The sequence below is a fragment of the Canis lupus genome, chromosome 24 (assembly GCF_048164855.1).
Source record: "Canis lupus baileyi chromosome 24, mCanLup2.hap1, whole genome shotgun sequence".
NCBI lineage: Eukaryota > Metazoa > Chordata > Mammalia > Carnivora > Canidae > Canis > Canis lupus.
In genome coordinates, this window is record NC_132861.1 from 45,062,926 (window position 1) to 45,085,467 (window position 22,542).

Consider the following 22,542-nt stretch of genomic DNA (forward strand, 5'->3'; position numbering starts at 1 on the left):
CGTTAGAACTCGGCGATTGCGTGACTGGCCCAGAGGCCACATCCAGACTCGTGATGTGCGCCCTCGGCGCTGCTGGGGAGAAAGCTGTGGAGAGCAAGGCTCTACCCGCCTCTTGGGAATGTCCACCTCAGGGACCGTCCAGCTCCCCACGTGGAGGCATTAGGAGGAAACACCGCCGTTAATCACGAGTGCTGTAGGTAAGGACAGACACGAAAAGCAGAGCCTGCGTCCCTGAAACGGGATCACTGCGCGGTGAGACTTCGGAAAGTGGCTGCGGATGAACGGCAGGGCAGCGTAATGGAAAAATCTCTCCCGTTCTCCCCAGTAAATCCACTCCCCTTCAGATTCCTCAGATGCCACTGACTGGCACGGCCTTTCCCCTGCCTTGGTGTGGGAGCAGCCCCATCTCCAGAAATCCAGAAGAGTCATCGGGATCCCCCTCCCCCCGCCTTCTCCACGGTGCAAAGGCAACTGCTGTTTCTCCCTCAGACCCACAGATGAGCTAAAGTCTGGTTTGTAAACGTCTGACAATTTGGGAAAAGAAAAGACAGTCTTTGAGAGATTTGACGTGTATCCAAATCCGGAGAAACTACACTGAAGTCAGCAGGTGCAGCCAGGGCGGGTCCCTGGGGAAAGTAAACACCGTCCGGCCTGGGCACCACGCCCTGGGAGACTCCCCTCACCCCCCCACACGTCCACAGCCCGAGCTGCTGGCTGGCAGGAGCCTTGGTGAGATCCCAACAACTCCTTCATAAATATCCCAGCCGTCTGCTGGCCTCCCCCGGGTGGCTGGGGTCGGACTCGAACACGACCTGTGAGGGAAAGAATCCAGGACAGGGATAAAGCCAGACGGTCTCAAAGGTCACCTGGACATGTGGTCACACAACTGGCTCCTGGGATGTGCCCATGAAACCTCCCCAGGGAGCCACGGTGGAGACGCTGAGGACATCCTGAGGCTGGTAGGCCTTCAGGAAGATTACTTCTTCCCACGGAAGCTGACCCCAGCGCTCTGGCTGCCCGGCCCCCTAATTTCTCCTGAGTCAAACTGGATCTTGTTCCGGTTCATTCACAGTACGGTGTAAACGTCTGACAACAGCTTAAATCATGACCCTTGGTGGGAATATAATAGACACAGAGGTTTGGGATCTAATCAGATACCACGCTCACTCACGCAGTAGTTTGGGAAGGATTTAGCCCACATCAAAAACACTAAAATAAAAAACAAATGCACAAATAAGATTAATGCAAAAATTCCGTGATTAAAAAAATCAGACTTCTTAATAAAAACAAGCTCTGACCCTGGGGTTCTATGATCATACCCTTGCTTGCTACATCCTGATCCCAGCCCCAATTCCAACAAAACTTTTTTTTTTTTTTTTTTTATGGAAAAGGGTGGCCAGCTCATAAGCCATAGTTTTCTGATTTTTTTTATTGCATTAAAATATTGTTTATCTTGGTTGCTGAGTTTTGGGGTGCCACCTTACGCTTTGTGTGCAAGGCGAACGCCTCACTTGCTTTACCCTTATCCCTGCCCGGGACCTGGGGCATCCTCCTGGGCCCTCCCCGGTGCCGGTAGCACAGCCTCGTGGCCGGACCACCTTCATCTCTCCAGATACTTTGCGTGGTGCTTTGGGCTAAGGGGTGGTTCACTTTGCACATAACAAACTACCCCCAAACGTAGCGACTTGGAACAAGTATTTATTAGCTTTACAGTTAGTGGCTCGGCGATGGGGCTGGGCTCGGACGGGCAGTTCTGTTGGGTTTGGCTGGACCTGGATGCGTGTCTGTGGTCAGAGGGCAGTAAGGGCCCGGCTCATGCCTGGCAGCCGGCAGCTGGCGGGTCCGAGTTCTGCCCCAGGAGGCCTCTCATCCCGCACCAAGCTCGCCTGGGCTCCTTCCCCAGTGGTCTCCAGGCCCCAACTGCTCTAAGAGACACGAAGCCCAGGCGCTGCTCGAGTTTCTACCTGCACCGTGTTTCCTCTTCTCCCGTCAGCCAAAGCAGGTCACACCACCGAAGCCAAAGTCTGCGTGCAGAGGTGAGGCAGAGGTGAGGCAGAGGTGAGGCAGAGGTGAGGCAGCAGGGAAACCCAACCAGCCCGGGGCACGACCCAGACAACGTGCCACATAGGAGGCATCCAGAACTTACCTCGCGGCTCGGGCCCAGATCTTCCGGGGCTGTTTTTTCCATTTTGATTCAGGTCGGCAAACATCCTGCGAGGCTGCTCTGTGTTGGGATGTGGGGTGTTGTGATTCTGTTGAATTTACATTTGTTCCGGGGGGGCCTCCCACAGCGGAGCAGGAAAGTAGGGAAGGCCGTCACTCACCGGCCCTCACGCCTCGAGAGGCCGCAAGGGGAGCCACGGCAGGCGGCGTGTGGGCAGCAGCTCCCGGCCGTCTGCCTTTGGTAGGGCCGGTGGGCCGAGTGGTTCTAGGGTCCCTGGGTGAAGGCCGGGCTGGTCAGTCCAAACCAAAAGAGCAGGGGGCAGGGAGGGGGCGGTGAACTCCGGGAGATGAACAGGTGAACAGGGGTCCTCTCTAAGGGCCGTACCAGGTGCCCGAGTGAAGCGAGGGGCAGACATCCAGGAGGAAGGTCGTGAGGTCGAGAGGAAGTCAGGCCTCACACAACCCACATAGAGTGGTCCCTGGTGAAGGTGACAGTGGAGGACCAAGGGTCTGGCTGGGATCTCAGAGGAGAGGACTTGAGAAGTAAGAACCTAGGGATCCCTGGGTGGCGCAGTGGTTTGACGCCTGCCTTTGGCCCAGGGCACGATCCTGGAGACCCGGGATCGAATCCCACGTCGGGCTCCCGGTGCATGGAGCCTGCTTCTCCCTCTGCCTGTGTCTCTGCCTATCTCTCTCTCTCTCTCTCTCTCTGTGTGACTATCATAAATAAATAAAAAAAATTAAAAAAAAAAAAAAAAGAGAAGTAAGAACCTGTGGGCAGAGCGAGGGGTGAGAGAAAGAAGAGGGGCTGGTGCAAGGGACCCTCTGGGAGGAGGACAGGCGACACGCGCTCCGGGACCCAGGGAGGAAAGGAGGGCGTGCGGGCGGTCACTGCTGTCAGAGCTGGAGGACACGAGGGAGAGGCTGGCTGCTGAGGCCGCCGTCCAGAGAGCTGTACCCCGCAGGTGAGGACTGGAGGTCAGCCTGGTGCCGGGAGAGGCCGTGAAGACCCCAGGGGCCCGTGGAGAACAACCTGGAGGGGGAAGTGGGGGCAAGATGACAGCCCAAGCTCCCAGAGGGGAGACCGCCGCCAAGGCCACGGGGCAGCGATCTTGAGGGGTGCTGGGGAGCAGGGGTTCATCTGGGCAGGAGGCGGCGGTGTCCCCGAGCCAGTGTGTGCCCGCTCACAAGAGCTGATCCCTAAGTTAAACATAACCATTAACAAACCTTAAATTTATATATAAACTTACAATTAAATAAATTCTATTTTTAAAGGGTAATAAATACTCAAAACATCCCTTCTTTTTTTTTAATTTATTTATTTATTTTTATTTTATGATAGTCACACAGAGAGAGAGAGAGAGGCAGAGACATAGGCAGAGGGAGAAGCAGGCTCCACGCACTGGAAGCCCGACGTGGGATTCGATCCCAGGTCTCCAGGATCGCGCCCTGGGCCAAAGGCAGGCGCCAAACCGCTGCGCCACCCAGGGATCCCAAAACATCCCTTCTGAGTTATTTTACTGCGTTGGCTATTGCCTATGTCATGGAGGTTATTTACACGTTGTAGCTCGGTGGGGGAAATAGGACATAATCGTGCCTCCTGGGCCTCTCTTCCCAACTCTGTCTTCAGTGATATCATTCTGATCGCTGGGGACTGGCCGTGCTGGGAATACCTACACCCCAGAAACCAGAAACAGTGCCTCCCAGGGCTTCTCCCCTCCCCCTACCCAGAGAGCTGGTGGTTAAGCATTTGCCAGCACACCAATGGCAGGAGCGTGCAGAGAAGTGCAGCCTGAGGCCGAATGTTGGATGGAGGGACGCCTGGGGGCTCAGTGGTTGAGCATCTGCCTTTGGCCCAAGACGTGATCCTGGAGTCTCAGGACTGAGTCCCACACCGGGCTCCCTGCGTCTCCCTCTGCCTGTGTCTCTGCCTCTCTCTCTGTGTCTCTCATGAATAAATAAATAAAATCTTAGAGAAAAAAAAGAATGTTGGATGGACCCAGGACTGTACAGGTGACTGGGAAACAACAGGGTAGGGGGTGCCCCCAAAGGGTGGCATGTGTGCGGGGCAAGTGGCAGCTGCTCCAGAAGCCTCCGTCCACACCTGTTTCGACAGCCTGGGATCCCTGGTGTTGGCCCAACGTGCATCACTTCACTTCCAGGCCCTCACCTCACCTGAAGCAGCCTGGACAGAGCCTGCTCCTGGGTGAGGTGATCAGTGAGGGTGGCATCTGGTTACCCTGGGGTGTGCCGCTCGGTATCCTGCTGCCACTCACACTTCCACTACCTGCGATACCCAGAAGTGAGCCCACCCACCTGCTTAGACACGGCGCGGCTCTGTCTATGAGCCACCAGTGGCCGTCACCACTCCCTGGGAGTGAGACCTCACCGAGGAGACAGCTAGACTCCTAGAACTTTGTGTTCTGATCAGGGTGGGAGCACTGACAACGCGGAAAAGAGATAAGCAGGGGGCCCTCCTCACACTGGCAGGTCCCCGGGCAGGGCCCGGGCCGGCCTTGAACTCAGGCTTTTCTAGGGAAAAGCCAGGCAGAGAGCCCCAGCGACTTAATAGGTCCAGAAGGGCAGAGCCTTGGGTTTATTGGGAACACTGGGCTTATGAGCAGAAGGCAGGGCATCGAGCCTGGATTCAGTGCCTGAGTCTAAGGCAGGAAGAGCAGAGGTAACAGTGGCTGGGGTGTGAGGTGAGGGGCACCAGCACCATTCCCAAAAGCCAGTCTTCGGGGGGCCCACCAGGGGAGCACCGTGATCATAGGGTTTGCAGGGCCTCAGAGGAGCTCCCGGGCCCTGTGGCCTGAGGATCCATTCATGGCCTGGTATGGGGGTCCCAGCTGGAGCTGGCATTGGGGGTCTCCTGGTGGGTCACTTCGGGGGGAAGCCTGCTTCTGTGCCCAGAGCAGCACTAACAGGCTTCCGGGCGGCCCAAGGCAGAGAGGCCAGAGGCGAGGGGAGTACTAGCAATGGGCTCAGGGGACAGTGGGGACAAACCCTGGACAGGGAGGCCACAGGCCTCCTTCTGCAAATGACATGGAGTGGCCAGCAGATGGAAAAACACAAAAGCCAGGCAAAAGAGGAGTGGGTTTCTGAGCTTCTGTGGGACCGTCCCGAAGGAACACCTGAAAACAGTGAGGGAGGCGGGGACCCGGCTGTCCCCTGCCTGTCCTGGAACCCCAAGGACACCAGCTCCCCCTTCACAGCGAAGGAGGCTGAGCCAGGCTGGGCCAGCCCCTCCTCTGAGGCAGCACCTGGGCGACCAGATGACTGGGTGTTGTCAGGTGGCTGCAGGGGAGGAGGTGAGTGGTGGGGTGGTGCTTTCATCACCCCGACTTCAGGGACAATCTACTACTAGGAAAGGTGTGGAGCTGCAGCAGGTCGGAGGGCCCAGCCCCGAGGCTGCAGAGGCCACGTCCTAGGAAGCCCGCCACCCCGCCACCCGGAGATGGGCTTTAAGGCGCCACCGCACCCTACGGGCCCCATCCATGGGAACCACTGTGCAGGGCCTGGGACTCCGCGGCAATCAGACCCCAGGGTGCTGCCCTGGGAGCCCGAGCTGACCTCCCTCCGAGGGAGGCATAAAGCCCCATCCGCGGCCCGCACCGCCTCCCAGGCCGCCCGGGTCTGGCAGGGCAGGAGGTGGACTTGAGCCTCCAGCCTGAAATAGGAGCCCCTTCCTTCTTGCTGGCGAAGCTGAAATTTTGGTGCCAGCGGCCACGTCCCCATCTGCGGAGAATGAGGTGCCACCCAGGAAGGAGCAGAGGCGACGCTGGCCGGGCGGCGTCCGGGGTTACACTTCTCTCCAGCCACACCCTCACCTTTTCTGCTTATCTGAACCAATAAATCCCCACCTTCCCCCTTCCCCCTAATGACTTAAGAAGTTAGAGGTCAGTAGCCACCAAAAGATTCGAGGGTGAAACAGTGGCCGTCGCTTCCCTTTCGGGTTGTGAGCCACACGGGCCGATATTCCTTCCAAAGCCCCCTGAACCAGCGGCTGAGCACAAGCGTACTCCAGCTCCGAACCTGTGTGCAGCGCAATCCCCCCTCCCACCCCACGTGCTCCCCAGCCCCCCTGCCAGCAGGAAGCGTCAGCGCCAGCGGCTCCGCCTCTGGTCCTTCCCGGGAACCCCTGTGTCGCTGGATCCCTTCGGATTCTTGAGCCACGAGCCTCACGAAGTTCCAGACCCGTCCCTCCTCCTCTCTTGGAGAGAACAACTTTCCACCTTGGTTGTTACTGCAAAATGCTGAGGGGCCCCTCTGTGATGCGTGTGAAATAAGGCTTAGAGGGGACAAGGGAGGTGACCTCGAGGTCGGGTCGGGGTGCGGGGGAGTGAGAAGTGGCAGTAGAGGCAGGATACGTGGGCGCTGCTGCAGTGCCCACAGGTGGTCAGATCCGCCCTGGGCTCTGCTGGGGGCCCTGGCTCCCCCCACAGCCTGTGTCATGAGAGTCGGGGTCCCTGCCAGGATTCTGAGGTCACCACGAGGCAGGAACACCTGCCGGCCAAACAGATGAGACCAAGAATTTCAAGGTCATGGTTCACAGTTAAATACAACCTCTCAGAAACTGGCCCAGGCACCAACTATACCACCATCTCTTCCCTACACAGTGGCGAGCCCGATAAAAAAAAAAATCTTAGGGCCAGAATGGGAGCCCCCGTGCCTGCTGACTAAGTGGGGGCCGGCAGGTGCTGCGATCCGCCCCTCCCGGAACAGCTCTGGCTTCTCCCCCTGCGCCCTGGAGCGGGTGCCCCGCGCCCCTGCACCCCCTGCCCTCGCTCAAGCCCTGTTCGGTCAGCTACTGCGCCATCAGATCCAGGACTGGGTTTTCTTTTCTCCTTTGTTGGTTCTCTCTCTCTCTCTTTCTTTTAAGAATTTACTTATTTATTTACTTATCTATTTATTTGACAGAGAGAGCGTGTGCACTAGCAGGCAGAGCCACAGGCAGAGGCAGAGGGAGAAGCAGGCTCCCCGCGGAGCAGGGTGCCCGATGCAGGACACGATCCGGGACCCCGTGATCATGACCTGAGCCGAAGGCAGACGCTTAACCGACTGAGCCACCCAGGCACCCCCCCTTTGGGGGTCGTTCTTTAACGCCTCTAACCAGGGACTCCCCACCTGAAGTGACCAGGTTAAGGAAAGATCCTGGGGCCCAGTCTCCAGAATCCTGGATCCCCTGGCTCTCTGCCCCTTGCCCCTCACCCCATCTGCTCACTGACCTGCTTCCTTCTAGCCCCTCCGCTCCCATCTACCCAGGGCTCCCCTCCAGTCCCCAATCAGATGACAGTTCTCGAAGGGAGGGCCCCAGGGACTGCGCACATAGACAAGAGGGTCTAAGTAGAGAAGAGGGGGGCCTCCTAGCCTGTGTTCTCCTCCTCTCTGGGTGCCTCTGGCTCCATTAAATCTTGGAAGAGAGACGTCATCCTGTGTAAGCCTCAGACTGGGACCACTGTGTTTCAGAACGCTAGCCCACGATGGGGCAAAAGTGCCTTGACACAAACCCAGAAGGAAGCTTCCAGGCAAAGGAAAAATTATTCCATCAGGGTATCCTTTCCCCATTTTGATGGGAAGAGCAGGACAGGGTAGGAGGATGAGGATGTGGCCTCCCTTGGCCCTGAGACTCCTCTGGAAGTGGACCCACAGGGAGCCCAGGGCTGTTCAGACAGATGTCCGCCCATGCGGAATAGGGTGGAAAGGGGGCCCAAGGCCAGCTCTCCTTTTCCCACTGAAAGCTTCCTTGGTCAGGCAGGCCTGGATGTGGGGATGTTACCTGCCCAAGCAGGCTCACGTCAGAGGGGGCGGGGAAGGCAGCGCCACACTCCTGGTTTGCCCCGTCCAGAGACTGCACATGGCCTGGCCTCATCCCTTCCAAAATCCAAAGCTCGCACCCTGACAGCCAGGAGGCTCCGCAGGTAGGCAGCTGCCCACAGCCCAGACACCTTTTCGGTTGCAGGCGCCCCTGTGTCTGCACCCAGCTCCCTTGGCAATGCCGGAGTGGTGGAGTGGTGGAGAGGCACCCCAGGGCCCGTCTCGCCCACTCTTCTTCCCTCAACTGCCTCACCTGGTGCCTTGAACTCTGTCTACTTCTCACCTCTCAGCGCCAGACAGGATCGTATGGTTCCTTATCCCTGGCCCACGGATGGCCTTCCACAGTGACCGGAGCAGCCTGGGGGCCCCAGCGGGGCCTGTATCCCCCTGCATCTGGGTGACCACTTTCTGGGCAGAGTTCTGGTTTCTGAGATGCTGCCTTGGGGAGCAGGGAGAGGGAAGCAAGACCAGCAGCCAGGCGATGGAGGGGATGGGGGATGTGGGGACCGAGTGGACCCCAGGCTGAGATCAGGGAGGCCCCACGTCTTCAGGGAAGGCTCTGCAGGCCCCTGGGGCGTCAGGGTGGCCCCCAGGAAACACACAGTCAGGTTCCTCCTGGCTACAGCTCCTGTCTGCAGTGGCCCTTACCTGCCTAGGCCCCCTTACCTGCCCTTCCCCACCCCCACACCCATTCCTCCTTGGACCCCTGCTGAGACATTAACTCCCAGGACGATTTTCCTGTCCCACCTCTGTCCCTGCTTCCCAAGATCCTTCAGCATCCCGTCACAGCACAGGCACACTCTGGGGTCCTTGGCCGTGAGCTCCGAGAGGGTAGGGAGGGCCGGGGCTGCTCCCCACAGTGTCCTGTCCTGGCCGGTGCGGGCGTCACCTGGGTACCAGAGCTTTGGGTCTCAATTCAGGCCTCTGTCCTGAGCAGCCACCCCCCCGCCCCACTCCTGGCTGCAGCCACTGCTGGGCGTCCACTGCCTTCCTGCAAACCACAGATTCCCTCGGGGAGCCTGTGCAAACCTTATTTCTCGTTCCTTCCAACAGCTTTCCTGAGGTATCACTCGGGGCGCCTGGCTGGCTCAGTCGATAAAGCGTGCAACTCTCCATCTCAGGGCTGTGATTCCAAGCTCCAGGTTGGGCATGGAGCCTACTTAAAAAAAAAAAAAGCAATAAAAAAACAGCAGCTTTCCTGAGATAGCACTATTTACTGAGGTATCACTAAAAGGTACAAGGCGATAAGCTTTGATAGATGTGAGCACCCATAAAACCAACACAGGCAACAGAGTAAGCAACCCAGCACCCCCAACAATCTCCGTGCCCTCTTGTAATCTCCCCCCGTGCCTCGCCCCCATCGTCAGGCAACTTACGTTTCTGTCATTGTGGATCTGTTTGCATTTTCTAGAGTTTTATATATATATAATATAATCCCACAGTACGTATCCCTTTTTGTCTGGCTTCTTTCACTCAGCGTGATTAGTTTGAGATTATCTCTGTGTAACATCTAGTAACTTAGCCCTTTTTATTACTGAGTAGAATTGCATTGGATAGATAGGCCACCCCCGGTGTCTCCTACAAATAAATGCTGTAAACTTTCACGTGTAAGTGTTCACACGGACGTATCTCACTTTGGGAAATACTTGAGAATGGAACGGCGGGGTCACGTGTAGGCATATGTTTAACTTATTAAGCAACTGTCCAACTAGGGGGGGGCCTGGCTGACTCAGTCGATTAAGCATCCAACTCCTGATCTCAGCTCAGGTCTTGATCTCACGATCAGGAATTCAAGATCCACACTGAGCTCCATGCTCTGCATTGGGCTCTACGCTAGGCACAGAGCCTATTAAAAAAAAAAAAAAGAAAAGAAACTGTCCAACTGTTGTTCAAAGTTGACGCCCCCACATACACTCCCACCACCGTGGTACGGGAGTTCTAGCGGCTTCACGTCCTCCGCAACACTCGATACAGCCAGTCTTGCTAATTCAGACAACGTATTCGATGTGTCTTTCCGTGACCCTCGTTCACAGCTCCCCGATGACTGATGGTGTTGAACCTCTTTCATGTGATCGCTTGCCATCTGTAGACCTCCCCTGGCGAGAAGTCCGTTCCAATCTTTTGCTCATTTTTGATTCCAAGTTCTCTGTTTTCTAATAATCACATTGCAGAGTTCTCTCTCTGTGCTCCACATGCAAGCTCTTTATCAGAAACCAGCTTTGCAAAAAGTTGTTTCCAGTCTATGGCTTGTCTGTTCAATTCTTTTCCAAATGTCTTTCAAAGAGCAGAAGTTAAGTTTGATGACGTCAACTTATCAAATTTTTCCTTTTATGGACCCTGCTTTTGGTGGTGCAGCTAAGAAATGTTCATTCCCGTTTCAGCACCTGGCAGCCAGCCCGTATGCCCTTGTTGCTCAATCAGTGCTTGTGAAAAGCAGAGCCAGGGAGGGGGAAGGACGGCAGGCTGAGGAGCCTCTACCTAGAGGTAGATTCCAGAAAATGTGGTTCCAGAGAGCTGCTAAGGACCCACTGGGAACAACAAAAAAATGTTGATGGTGCCTTGGTATTTTTCTAGAAGGAACTGAGAGGGAGCAACGTGCAGCCAAAGGAGGGCAGCCTGGGGCAGAGAAGCTGGCAACTTAGAGGCTCAGATGCCAATGCCCCCCACCATTCAGTGAAAACCCTCATTCCTTCCTTCCTTCCCTGCCTCCTTTCCTTCTTCCACTCCTTCCCTTTCCTCCTTCCTACTTCCTTCTTCCTCCTCTTTGTTTCTTTCTCATCTGTCTGTGAGTTAGCTTTACATCACCGTTGAGAAAACCTTGCGTATTTCCTTTGCCTCATTTCTTTCCTTAGGCCTTCCTGTTTTTTCTATCTGGGTAATCTCTGCATGCAATAAAACACCAGCCTTTCTGTCCTGTTGCTACAAATCTTCCTCTGAATCATGATTGCCTATGTTTTCCCCCTCAGCTTTATCGAGATATAATTGACCATGTAAAATTATAAGATATTTAAAATGTACATCATTGGGGCGCCTGGGTGGCTCAGTCAGTTAAGCATCCAACTCTTGGTTTCAGCTCAGGTCATGATCTCAGGATCATAAGATTGAGCCTCGCATTGGGCTCCATGCTGAGCGTAGAGCCTGCTTAAGAGCCTCTCTCTCCCTCTGCCCCCACCCCACCTCCCAGCTCACATTCTCTCTCTCTAAATAAAAAATAAATAGACTGGCTCAGTGGTTGAGCTGGTGTGATCCCAGGTCTGGGGATCGAGTCCCGCTTTGGGCTCCCTGCATGGAGCCTGCTTCTCCCTCTGTCTGTGTCTCTGCCTCTCTCTGTGTGTGTCTCTCATGAATAAATAAAATCTTACAATAAACTAATTAACAATAAATAATGGTGATTTCATATAGATAGACATTGTGAAAGGCTTCCCCTCCATCTAGTGAGTTAACACATCCATCAGCTCACACATTTATCTTTCTTTTGGTGAGAATGTTTAGATTCTACTATCTTAGCAAATTTCAAGTACACACTACAGTGTTACCTACAATCATCACCATGTCATACATTAGATCCTCAGACCTTATTCATCTTATAGCTCAAAGTTTGTACCCCTTTACCAACCTCTGCCTGTTTCCTCCACTCCCCAGGCCTTGGAAACCACTTTTCTGTTTCTGAGTTTGACTTTTTTTTTCTTTTTTCTAAGAATTCACCTATTGACACCATACAGTATTTGTCTTTCTCTGTCTGACTTATTTCACTTAGTGCAATACCCTCAAATTCCACCCATGTTGTCACAAATGGCAGGATGTCCTACTTCATCATGGCTGAATAATATTCCATTGTATACATATACAACATCTTCTTTATCCGCTTATCAGCTGATGGACGCTTAGGTTGTTTCCATATCTTAGCTATTGTACATAATGCTGTATGAACATGGGCGTGCATCTCTCTCTTTGATATCCTATTTTTATTTCCTTTGAATATATAACCAGAAGTGGGATTGCTGAATCACATCATAGTTCCACGTTTTATTTTTTTAACCTTCTATTTTATTTATTTATTTATTTATTTATTTATTTATTTATTTATTTATTAATCTCTGTGCCCTACATGGGGCTCAAACTCATGATCCCAAGATCAAGAGTCACATGCTTCACCTACTGAGCCAGCCAGGAGCCCCCATATTATTTTCGTAGTAGCTATGCCAATTTACATCCCTACCCAACTGCACAAGGGTTTCCTTTTCTTCAAATCCTCACCAGTACTTGTTATCTCTTGCTTTTGATGATAGCCATTCTAACAGGTATGAGGTGGTTTTGATTTTCTCTTCCCTGATGACTAGTGATGTTGACCACCTCTTCATGTACCTGTTGGACATTTGGATGTCTTCATTAGGGAAATGTCTATTCAGTTCCTTTGCCCAATTTTTAATCAGATTATTTGCTATTGAGTTGTATGAGTTCTTTATATATTTTGGATATTAACCTCTTATCAGATATATAATTTGCAAATACTTTCCCCTATTCTGTAGGTTGCCTTTTAAATTTTTGATGGTTTCCTTTGCTGTGTAGAAGCTCTTCAATAGATGTAGTCCTGATTTGTTTAATTTTGTTTTGTTGCCTTTTCTTTGGAGTTAAGTCCCAAAAAAATCCCCAAAATTTCCCAGACTAATGTTGAGAAGGTTACCCCATACATTTTCTTCTGGAAGTTTTATGATTTCAGGTTGTAATTCATCCAAGTCTTTAATCCATTTTGGGGTTTTTTTTTTTCAAGATTTTATTTATTTATTCATGAGAAACACACAGAGAGAGAGAAAGAGAGAGAGGCAGAGACACAGGCAGAGGGAGAAGCAGGCTCCACGCAGGGAGCCCAACGTGGAACTCGATCCCGGGTCTCCAGGATCAGGCCCTGGGCCGAAGGTGGCGCTAAACCACTGAGCCCCGTGGGCTGCCCTTTTAATCCATTTTGAGTTGACTTTGGATATAGTGTAAGATGAGGGTCCAGTTTCATTCTTTTGCATATGGATATTCAACTTCCCCAACACCATTTATTGAAGAGATTATCCTTTCCTCGTTGTATATTCTTGGTTCTTTTATTATAAAGTAATTGACCATATGTATGTGGGTTTATTTCCGGACTCTGTTTTGTTCCATTGAGCTGGGTGTCTGTTTTTATGCCAGTACCATGCTTTTTTGATTACTATCACTTTGTGGTGTAGTTTGAAATCAGGAAGGGTGATGCCTTCAGCTTTGACCTTCTTTCTCAAGATTGCTTTGGCATTTCAGGGTCTTTTATAGTTCCATACAAATTTTGGTGTTGTTTTTCCTATTTCTGTGAAAAACATCATTAGAATTTTGATAGTAGAGCCCTTAGGGTGGGGGCAGGGAGGATAGCCGGTTAAGAACTCTTTCTTTGTTTGCTATGGCCTGGTGGGTCTCAGGAACACAAGCCCTGTAGGCTTTCAGAGCTAGGTATTTCCATCCTTCAGGTAGAAGTCTTAAAAGCTGGGTGCTAGATATTGGGTCAAACCACTTGGCTCCTCAGGGAGGAGCTGGAGATGTGAGTTCCTTCTTAATTGCGTGTCACTGGGTTGGGGGCCAGGTATATGATGAGAGTGTGTCTCAGACCTTCTTACCTTTCCAATGTAGATATTTTGTTATTCTCCTGACGTGTAGGTAATCGCTCAGCTAGTTTCTCAACTTCCTTCAGAGAAGGTTGCTTGTGTGTAGCTGGAGAGTCAGTTCATCCATGGAGAAGGTGAGTTCAGGAGTCTCCTATGTTGCCATCTTGGACCAGAACCACCTCTGTGTCTTTTGACCCTGACAGCCTTTACAAGCTTTGACCAAGCCATGTAGAAAGTATTCAAACAAGTCATTTCTCCCTGGCTCCTATGCATTGGCTTTCTCTTCGTTGACCTCAGCTCTGCCGTGGGGAAGGGAGGGATCCAGCTTGGTAAGGAAGAGGAAGGGGCAGAGCCAGTCCACCCTTCTAGAAGAACTTCCTCAAGCCTGTACAGAATGTGAGGTCCAAGAGGACCTGTCCCTCCCACCCTCTTTGCTGTCCTCAAGCTTTTGCTGTGGCGGCGATCTCAAGTCCTAGGTGATGTCTCCTACCCGCCTGTGAGGGCAGGCTATTGGGAGAAACAGTGAAGGAGTAGTTTAACAGTAATGGCATTAGTTAGTTGGAGACCAAAAACACCAACAAAAAATTATTGGCACCTGTAACCAAATCAGGGGAGGCGGTGTCGCACTAGTTCTTAGGTCCTACCTTACCTTCCCTATGCTGTAACAAAATGACCACCGACTTAGTGGCTTGAAACAACTCAGATTTATTCTCTGGAGATCAGAAGCCCGGGTTGGCTCAGCTAGTTTCACTGCTCAGAATCTTACAAGGTCAAAATCAAGGTGCCGGCCAGTTGGGCTCTTACTGGGAGGTTCTGCGGGGAAATCTGCTTCTAAGCTCATTCAGACTGGGGGCAGAATGTAGTTCCTTGTGTTTGCGGGACTGAGATGCTCACATCCTTGCTGGCTGTCAGCGGGAGGCTGCCCTTGGCTCCCGGAGACCTTGCTCTGGTCTCTGGGGTACAAATGGCTCCCTAGATTTCAGAGCCAGTGAAGGCATGCCAAATCCCTCTTGAGCCCGGAATCTCCCCGATTTTCCTTTCTGCTCTATCTCTTCTGCTTTCGGCTAAAGAAAGTTCTCTATGTTCAAGGGCTCTTGTGATTAGATTGGGCACACCTGGGTAGTCCAGGCTAGCCATCCTAGTTCAAGGTCTCTAACCTTAGTTACATCTGTATCCTTTTTCCTGTAACCTACCATAGTCACAAATTCTGGGGATTAGGGCATGGATATCTTTGGGGGAGGGGGTCTACTTTGCTGACCACAAGGCTTCTGATGACTCTGGCCCCATTCAGACTCTGTTTCTGTTTTGCTCTGTGTGTTGTTTCATTCTCTCCTACTGCAGAGTGAAGGGGGCATGGGGCACATGTGACACATATGCCCAATATGATGAGTTGCACCCTCAAAATCCCCATGGTCAGAGGGGAAAAGGGTGTCCCTCTCCTAGTTCCACTTTGAAACTCCCCAGGGAAAAGCCCTAGTTGACCCAATGCAGGTCATGCGCCTATCCCTTGGACTGAGCCCACTCTTGGCGCAAGAGGACGCGTCGGGGACTGGGACTGGCCCAGCCTGGTTGAGAACCCACCCCAAAACTAAAGAGGGGATGTCCGTTACCAAATGAAAGGAAGTGTGCTGGGTATAAAACGCAGAACCACTTCTGTGACCATCATCATGTGGTGCTGATAGGAGGAACCCCTCAGGGTGCTGGCTCGGCTGCCTCATCATGTCCAGTGCAATCCCCTGAGGTACAATGTGTTAGTCTCCCCTCTTCACCAAGACTGGGTTCCAGCCCCACCATTCACCAGCAGGCTGACCTCTCTCTCTGGGCCTCAGCTCTTCCCTCAGTAGAATGGGCATGAGAGTAAGCTGTGCCTGGCGGGACTACTTAGGGCAGCCGAAGAGGCAGACGGGAGGTGTGTGAAGAGTCTTTGTAGGTGTGAGGAGGCCTTTGCCCGGAGCCTGGGAGAGATTTCCGAAGCGGAGCCTCACCGGCCCCCTCTGGCTCTCGCGCCTCAGTGGTAGCCACAGCAGGCCCTACAGCTTCCTGGCAGACACTGGCGGGAGCAGAGCTGCCCAGAATGCACCTGGCCAGGCTCTGGGCCACGGAAAGGCAGCCGTTCAAGGCTGGCTTGGACAGGAGCCGGGTGACGAGAGACAGGGAGCCCTGTGCTCCGGAGAGGAAGGAGGCCTCTGCGTGGCCTCCCGTGGGGCCGAGCTGCCAGGCTGGGAGGGCAGGCGGGCTCCGGGGAGGGGGCGGCGCCGGGAGGGAAGACTGAGCTAGTGTTTGAGGCCGAGGGGCTGAAAGGAGGCTGTGTGTGCCCAAGCCGACCGCCTGGCGGGTGGGGACGTGAGTCATCGGTGGCCGGGGGAGCGGCAGCCCAGCTGCCCAGGACAAGGGGGCGCAGTGCCCACCCGCGTGTGAATGCACGTCAGTGTGAATTCTAACGTGTGCGCTGGGGGCCGGGCTGAGGCCTTGCAAAAACCGTCCGGGATGCCCAAGCCTCCCCGGGGCGGGCACACCCTCTCATCCCCTGAATATGACCAAGGCCAGACGGCGTCCCTGCCAGGGTCTCCTCCAGGTGGCCATTCGTTCCCTGGGCCGTTCACCCGAGAGGCGCCAGGGCCCTCCCTGTGCTGCCGGGAAAACAGGCCCGTGCCCTGCGCTTCGTTGTATCCAGTTTGGTGGGACAGATGGAGGAGAGACAGACAGATGTGATGCCAGCCAAGGGAGGGAGCATCCAGCCCAAGGGAGGGGATATTTGAGCTGGGTTTTGAAAGATGAACAGGAATTCACTCGATCCAGGAGGCGAGGGAGTGGGGGTGGGAGATGCACTTGAGCAGAAAAGGGCTGGGATCGTGGTACATGGGAGAAGGCCAGGATGGCTGGAATAGGGGTTGGGGGTAGATGCGGATGGTATTGGGGCCTGTGGGCGGTGCCCAGAGGCTCCTGGAGGTAGGGATGGGCACAGACTCGAGGACCTGGGGGCAGATCAAAAGAGGCTGGTCATGGATGGAGTAGGGGATCTGCCTGGTCCTGAGCCAGTTCCTATGGGGCCTGCCAGGTAGGGTTTCAGTGGTAGCACATGAGGTGGTTAGGGGAGGCCCCTCCCGCCTGGGAGAAACCCGGGGCCTGTGTGTGTATGTGTGTGAAGGTATGTGTCTCTCCAAGTGTGTCTCTGTGTGTGATGAGTACCTGTGTATGTGTGTCTGTGGGTATGTCTAGGTGTGTGAGCACACACGCACCGCTCTAGAAATGTGTATCTCTGCAGGGGCAGGTGTCTGTGTGTCTATGTATCTTTTTTACTGGGTGTACATATATCTCGTGTGGCTGCGGATGTGAGCGCTATGTGAGTGTGTCTGAATGTGCATGCTTCTGAGTGAGTGTGTGTGTACATCTGGCCTGTGTGTATCAGTGCTCTGTGTGTGTGTATCTAGATGCACGTCCATGTGTGTATGTGAGTTCCTGGGTGCGTGTCATCTGTATGCCTGTGTTGCTCTGCTAGGAGCATTTGTCTCACTTGTCTGTGTGTGTGAGAGAGAGAAAGAGAGAGAGAACGTGTGTCTATGTGCGTGTGCCCACCACACCCTGCTGACGGGAGCCTGGGGTGCAGCCCAGCTGGTCTAGGGCCTCTTCACCCCACTGCTCCCAAGCCTGCCCAGATCCTTGTTCCTGGGCATTTCTAAACTCTGGCTGCTTTTTCCAGCCCGGCTCCACCCTCACCTGACTGGGTCCCACACCCCACAGCTGCCCCCGGACCAGCCAGCAGGGGCCCAAGTGAAGAAAAGGAGCCAGAGAGTGGCCAGGCCTCAAAGGAGCTGTGTCCACCTCCACTGGCCAGCCTGGGGGCTCCTCCCATCCAGGAGAGAAGGATTTGTCGAGAAACTATGTGGGAACATTTCCCACATGGCCACCCACCCCTTCCTTCTTCGTTCTGGGGCTCTGAGTCTTAGGGGTTTGTTTTGGAGGGCAATTTGGAGGACCAAGGGGATTTAACACGAGTGGGAGGACTGGCCCAGCATCCCTTCCTCCGCTTTTTTGAAAATAGCAGCTTCCTTTGAGAGATCCGCCCCCCTTTGGGGTGTTCCTGTAGGGTTGCGAGTCCCAGGGCCCTGTCCCAACCACCACAAGGGACACCCAGGCCTAGCCAGTCATAGTACCCAGGCCCTCAGACCTGAGCACTGGCCCAGGTTTGGCCATGTGACTGAGGCAAGACCAATAAGAGTCCTTTCCCTGGAATTTGGGAAGTTGGGAGGGGGGAAAAATAACCCTTTCCTCTGGGATCCTCAAGATAGAGTGATAAATGCCAGAGGCCATCTGCACACCTGCTTTTCTCCTACTCTTCATGGAAGGAGCCTGCGGATGTAGAAGAGCCAAGAGGTAGGCCGACTGTCCAGGAGCAGTGGGTTGTGGGGAGAGAACAAGAGAGAGGGGTTTCCTGTCATAGGAGCAAATACATTCCCTTTGCTTGAGCTGCTGTGAGTTGGGCTTCTGTCACTCACACCCAGAAGAGCCCTAGATAATCCTTGCCTCGGCCATGGATGCCCAGGAACGCCCTCGCCTGGCACTGAACACTCCTCGAAGTCTCGCCCTGGCTCCCTCAGACGCCACACAGAGGCCGCGGCCACCCTTTCCTACTCTTGTCAAACTCACAAACCCACCTATGCTTCCTCAACTGCCACCTGCTTGGCTGGGTAAAGTGAATCCGTCAGCTGTTGCCCGCTCTGCCCTGACTTTCTTCCAGAGCTGCCTCCCCATCCTGTCTTCCTTCTGTGTCCCTCCTCTGCCCCCTTGCCCACAGCTGACCCAGATCCCTGGAACTGGAGAGCTTGGCACCAGTGGACCCCAAACCTGCCTGTACCTCAGAATCATCTGGGAAACTGGAAATAGACAATTTCCCAGGTTCCATCAGATCCTCTGCGGGCAGGCCCTGAAATCATCATTTTAACACACCTTCCCTGGTTTTGGCAACATTGCCCTCTCAGTTGTTGGGACAGTCTTGGCTTTGTCAGCATTTGGCCCCAGAAAGACATCTCGGGGTTCCCCTCAACAGGATGTTTGTTGTGTTGCTTATATGGGGACCTTGCAAGGTCTTCTCTGAAGACCTACCTCCATCTTCATCTGAACCCCCTAGTGATCTGAGCTCCTCTTTGGCCCAACCTTCCCTTGGGTGAGGGGACCTCCAGACCCCAGACTGGACCAGTCATGCTTTGAAAACCTTGCCCTCCCTACCCCGCTGAACTCCTCCTCCCTTCCTGCAGCCCTGCACCTCTCTGCTAGCTTCTTGGTCTCTTTCCTTCCTTCTTTGCACCATGTCCTCCTGACCGGGCAGTTCTTCCCAGGGTGCCCTGCAGGGCAGGTCATTCACTGCGGTGGGTATGGGTGGCCGCCGAGGACCAGAGGTAGGTGAAGACGGCAAGCCTCACCCCACACCTCCTCCCCAGGTGGTACGTCACAGTGCAATCAGTGCTGCCCCACTTAAAGCATCTACTTCCAAGAGGCACAAAACAGATCTCCCACCACTGCCCAAGAGCCTGGGGGAGCCCCACTCTCCATCCTGTGCAGGAAGGCTTCTCTCTGGGTGGATTCAAGGATGGGGTGGCCAAAGACAGGCTAACCCTCCAGTCCGATCATCGTGTGGGGCATCCAGGACCAATTAGAGAAAGCTCTGGATACAGGGTACTGCTCTGTTGGGTTGCTGGACTTTCCAGACGCGGGGAGAGGGGACTGTGCAGCATCTCTTGCCAGGCACACACCTATCTGCAGGGATGCTCTTTTCACTAAAGAGGGACTTCTGACACCCCACGGCCAATTAACAAGTCCTCTGCAGGTGTAGACGGCCACACCTGCAGCACTGGCCACGGCTGCCAGAGTCGTGTAGCTGCCCCGGGGTGTAGGCTTCTCCTCAGGGTCTTTAACATGAATTCCATCCCACGCTCTCAAACACGGCGCTGCTGCACTGAGGTGGTTACAGCCAGGGCGACTCTCCACCCGGTGGCGGTGGCCCCGCTCCCAGCACCAGCCTCTGAAAGGCGCCCGGGGCTCCTCACACCCTCCTTCAGGTGCGCTGGGGCCCAGGTGGGAGGCTGGCCCAGGGAAAGGCCACACGGCACTTGCAGCAACCCAGCAGCCTCTGGATTCCAACCAGTTCTAGAGGGTTGGTGGGGCAGATAGGAAAGAAAGTGGGAACAGGGATGGAGAGAGGGAAAGGGAAGAGGAACAAGGGAGCAGGGATGGGAAGGAGGAGGAAAGGTGCCAAGGAGGTGTGGAGAAGGCACACCTGAGCCCACACCTGGGCTCCCTCATCCAGGGCAGCACATCCGCCTCAGGGGAAGAGGGGCTACCTGGTGACGGGGACTGCTAAACCACCACTGCTTGGGACACCGGTGACCTACCCAACTGCGCTTCCCAATCTTCCGCCCTCCCTCCAGGCTAGGAGACAGACCGCCCCCACCCACACCCCCACCCTGCCCCCACTCCCACCCCCTGGGATCTGAGGTCCTGCAGCGCCGGGGTGCCTCCGTGGAGGGCAGATTCCATCTGCAGGCTGACCTCCCCCTCCTCGGGGCCTTGCTCAACCACCCTGGCTGTGGTTGAGATAAGGAGCAGGAATCGGGCCGCAGGCGCTGGGACAAGTGGAAGGGGCCAGACTCTAGGAGCCTCAGAGTGCTTCCTGATAGGGCCTGGCCCAAGCCACCTGCAGCGGAGCCTGACCGAGTGACCGGAGTGACCGGAGTGACCGTGAGAACTGAGCAGGGGCTGTCCTAGCTCCCACATCCCCCACCCCCACCCCCCAGCCAGGGACGGAGTATCTAATTTTCATCCATTTCCTCTGTCCCCTGTCCACCGAGGCACAGATCAAATGAATCCATGATGACAAACTGTTTCTCTTGATCGACCAGATTCCACTGGCAAACACTCAGTTGGCGCTTTAGCAGCTTCCCCCATTGCCACCTCCCCCAGCCCCGGTAGGTTCTGGGGCCTTTGGGTTAGGTCAAATAACAATAATAATATCCACAGTAGCCAACGTGTCATAATGCCACCGTGTGGGACACACTAGTCTACGCACTTTGCATGCGTCATCCCACGTAACCCTGCACTGGCAGGAAATTGAGGTCTCAAGGGGATAAGCCACCTGCCCCTACTGACAGCCCGGAAGGGCAGAGGCCTGACCCAGCCCCCATCCCTCTATAGTCTCCAACCTGGGCTCCTTCCCCCCTTCTCAGGTGCCCCTCCCAGGCACCTGAGAAAACCCCACAGCTTCCTGGAGAGGGGTCAGAGCTGAGGCCTGGTGGGATGTCCTCAGTCAGACAGCCCAGCCCTCTTTCCAGGCCAGACTTTTAGGGGGAAGTAGGAGAACCCAGCAGCCTGGGCAGTGGAGTGAAGTGCCGGGTGCCTTGTGGGACAGGTGGCCAGTGGGGCTGCGGGGGGCCCTTGGGGGCAGGCAGCCAAGCCAAGGGGGGACTTTGAGCTGCCAGTCAGACCCTCCTCCTGCTCTGGTGCTTGGGAAGGACCATTAGAGAGAGCCCGACTCGAGGCTGCTTCTCTGGAATTCTGCTTGGGAGAATTTTGACTTTCCCGGATTAGAGCTTATCCTATCCTAGCAAATTCTATTTATTATACCTTGGGTTCTTCCTCCCTCCCAAGGGGCCCCTGAGCCTTAGAGAAAGAGTTGAAAGAAGCTCCTCACCTCAGGTTCAGTGTTCTGGGGTCCAGCTCAGCAGGAGCAGCCTCATTAGACTTCCTACCACCAGCCTCTGCCCTCAGGGACCTCTTGGCCTCCCCAGGGACCACTTGGCAGGAAAAGAACTCCGGGTCACTGCTGTCCTCCAAGGGCTCAGGGCCTGCCTTCTGGAGCCAGGCAGGCCTTCTGGCTTTGTTTACCAACTATGAGTCCTCACCCACTGGGCCTTCCCCCTCCGTTTCCTCCTTTGTAAGGTGGGAATAAGAATGGCACAGGCCTCTAAGATTAAGTGATTCAAGTGTGAGCCTGGAATCTTGCTTGGCATATTGTAGCCTCTTGGTGAATGTTCGCTGGTATTTACTGGACCGTGAAATGCTTCCATTTCAATTCTCTGGGCATTTTTGAGGTCCTACTGTCAGCTCGGCCACGGGACCTCAACATGGAACCAGACTGGAACAGACATGTGGACAACAGCCAGACGGGCAGAGATTTTTTTTTTACCAGGTAGAGGGTTCTGGAAGTCACCTACCACCCCAGGAATGCCCCTCTGTGTCCTCCGTCTGCTCAAGCCCACTCCCCAGGAACCGCTGGGTCTGGCACACACACAGATTAATAAAGATCGAGGACAAAAAGGGTCTTGAGTGAAATAGTTGTCGATGGCTGAAAAGGAGGAGGCGGGCGGCCCTGCAAATAGGCCTTCCCTCAGTAGTGAGGGCCTCACTCTGGGGCACAGAGGCTTCCAGAGCTGGGACCCCGGACACAGGCAGCCCAGCTTCCTTGGGGGGGGGGGGCGCTTATCCCAGGGCCCTTGCTCCCCCAGAGGCTCCCTCTTCTCTGCAGACCGGCCCTAGGTAGCTGGCCCAGCGGGAGGAGCAGGGAGGCCTGCCCGGGAGGTGGGAAAGGGGCAAGGGAAGCCCTGTGCTCATCTGCCGCCTCCACCGCCCAAAAGTCGCGAATGGGGCCCGCGGGAGACGGTGCGGACCCGGGGCGCCCCGGAGGGTGGCGGGTGGCGGGTGGCGGCCCGGGGCGCGCGCGCAGGGGGGCCGCGGCCCCAGGGAGCCCCGCGGGGGGAGCCGAGTCCGCGGGCACCGGGAGCGACCCTCGCGGGTGCGGCGGCCGGGCCAGGCCACCCTCCTCGGCCTCGGGGTCCGCCTCCGCGAAATGGGCGGGCGGCGGGCGGGGCCGAAGGGGTTAACGCACCTGGGCCGCCGCCGCCCCTGCCGGCCCCTCCTCCGGCCGCGGGGAAGAGGAAAGTCGCGGCGG

At 55.0% G+C, this 22,542-nt stretch overlaps 1 long non-coding RNA gene across 3 annotated transcripts; it reads right to left on the minus strand.

Moving 5' to 3' along the window:
* Positions 1–1,686: 1,686 nt before the first annotated feature.
* On the minus strand, positions 1,687–21,644 carry LOC140616174 (uncharacterized). 3 transcript variants are annotated; one of them, XR_012016700.1, is made up of 6 exons: positions 21,286–21,641; positions 9,010–9,136; positions 2,549–2,714; positions 2,325–2,437; positions 2,147–2,224; positions 1,687–2,024 (listed from the first exon to the last, which is right to left on the minus strand). It is a non-coding gene; the product is annotated as an uncharacterized lncRNA (long non-coding RNA). The 3 variants fall into 3 exon arrangements; XR_012016699.1 differs by having other exon boundaries at positions 2,325–2,714; positions 21,286–21,644; XR_012016701.1 differs by lacking the exon at positions 2,549–2,714 and having other exon boundaries at positions 21,286–21,633.
* Positions 21,645–22,542: the final 898 nt, after the last annotated feature.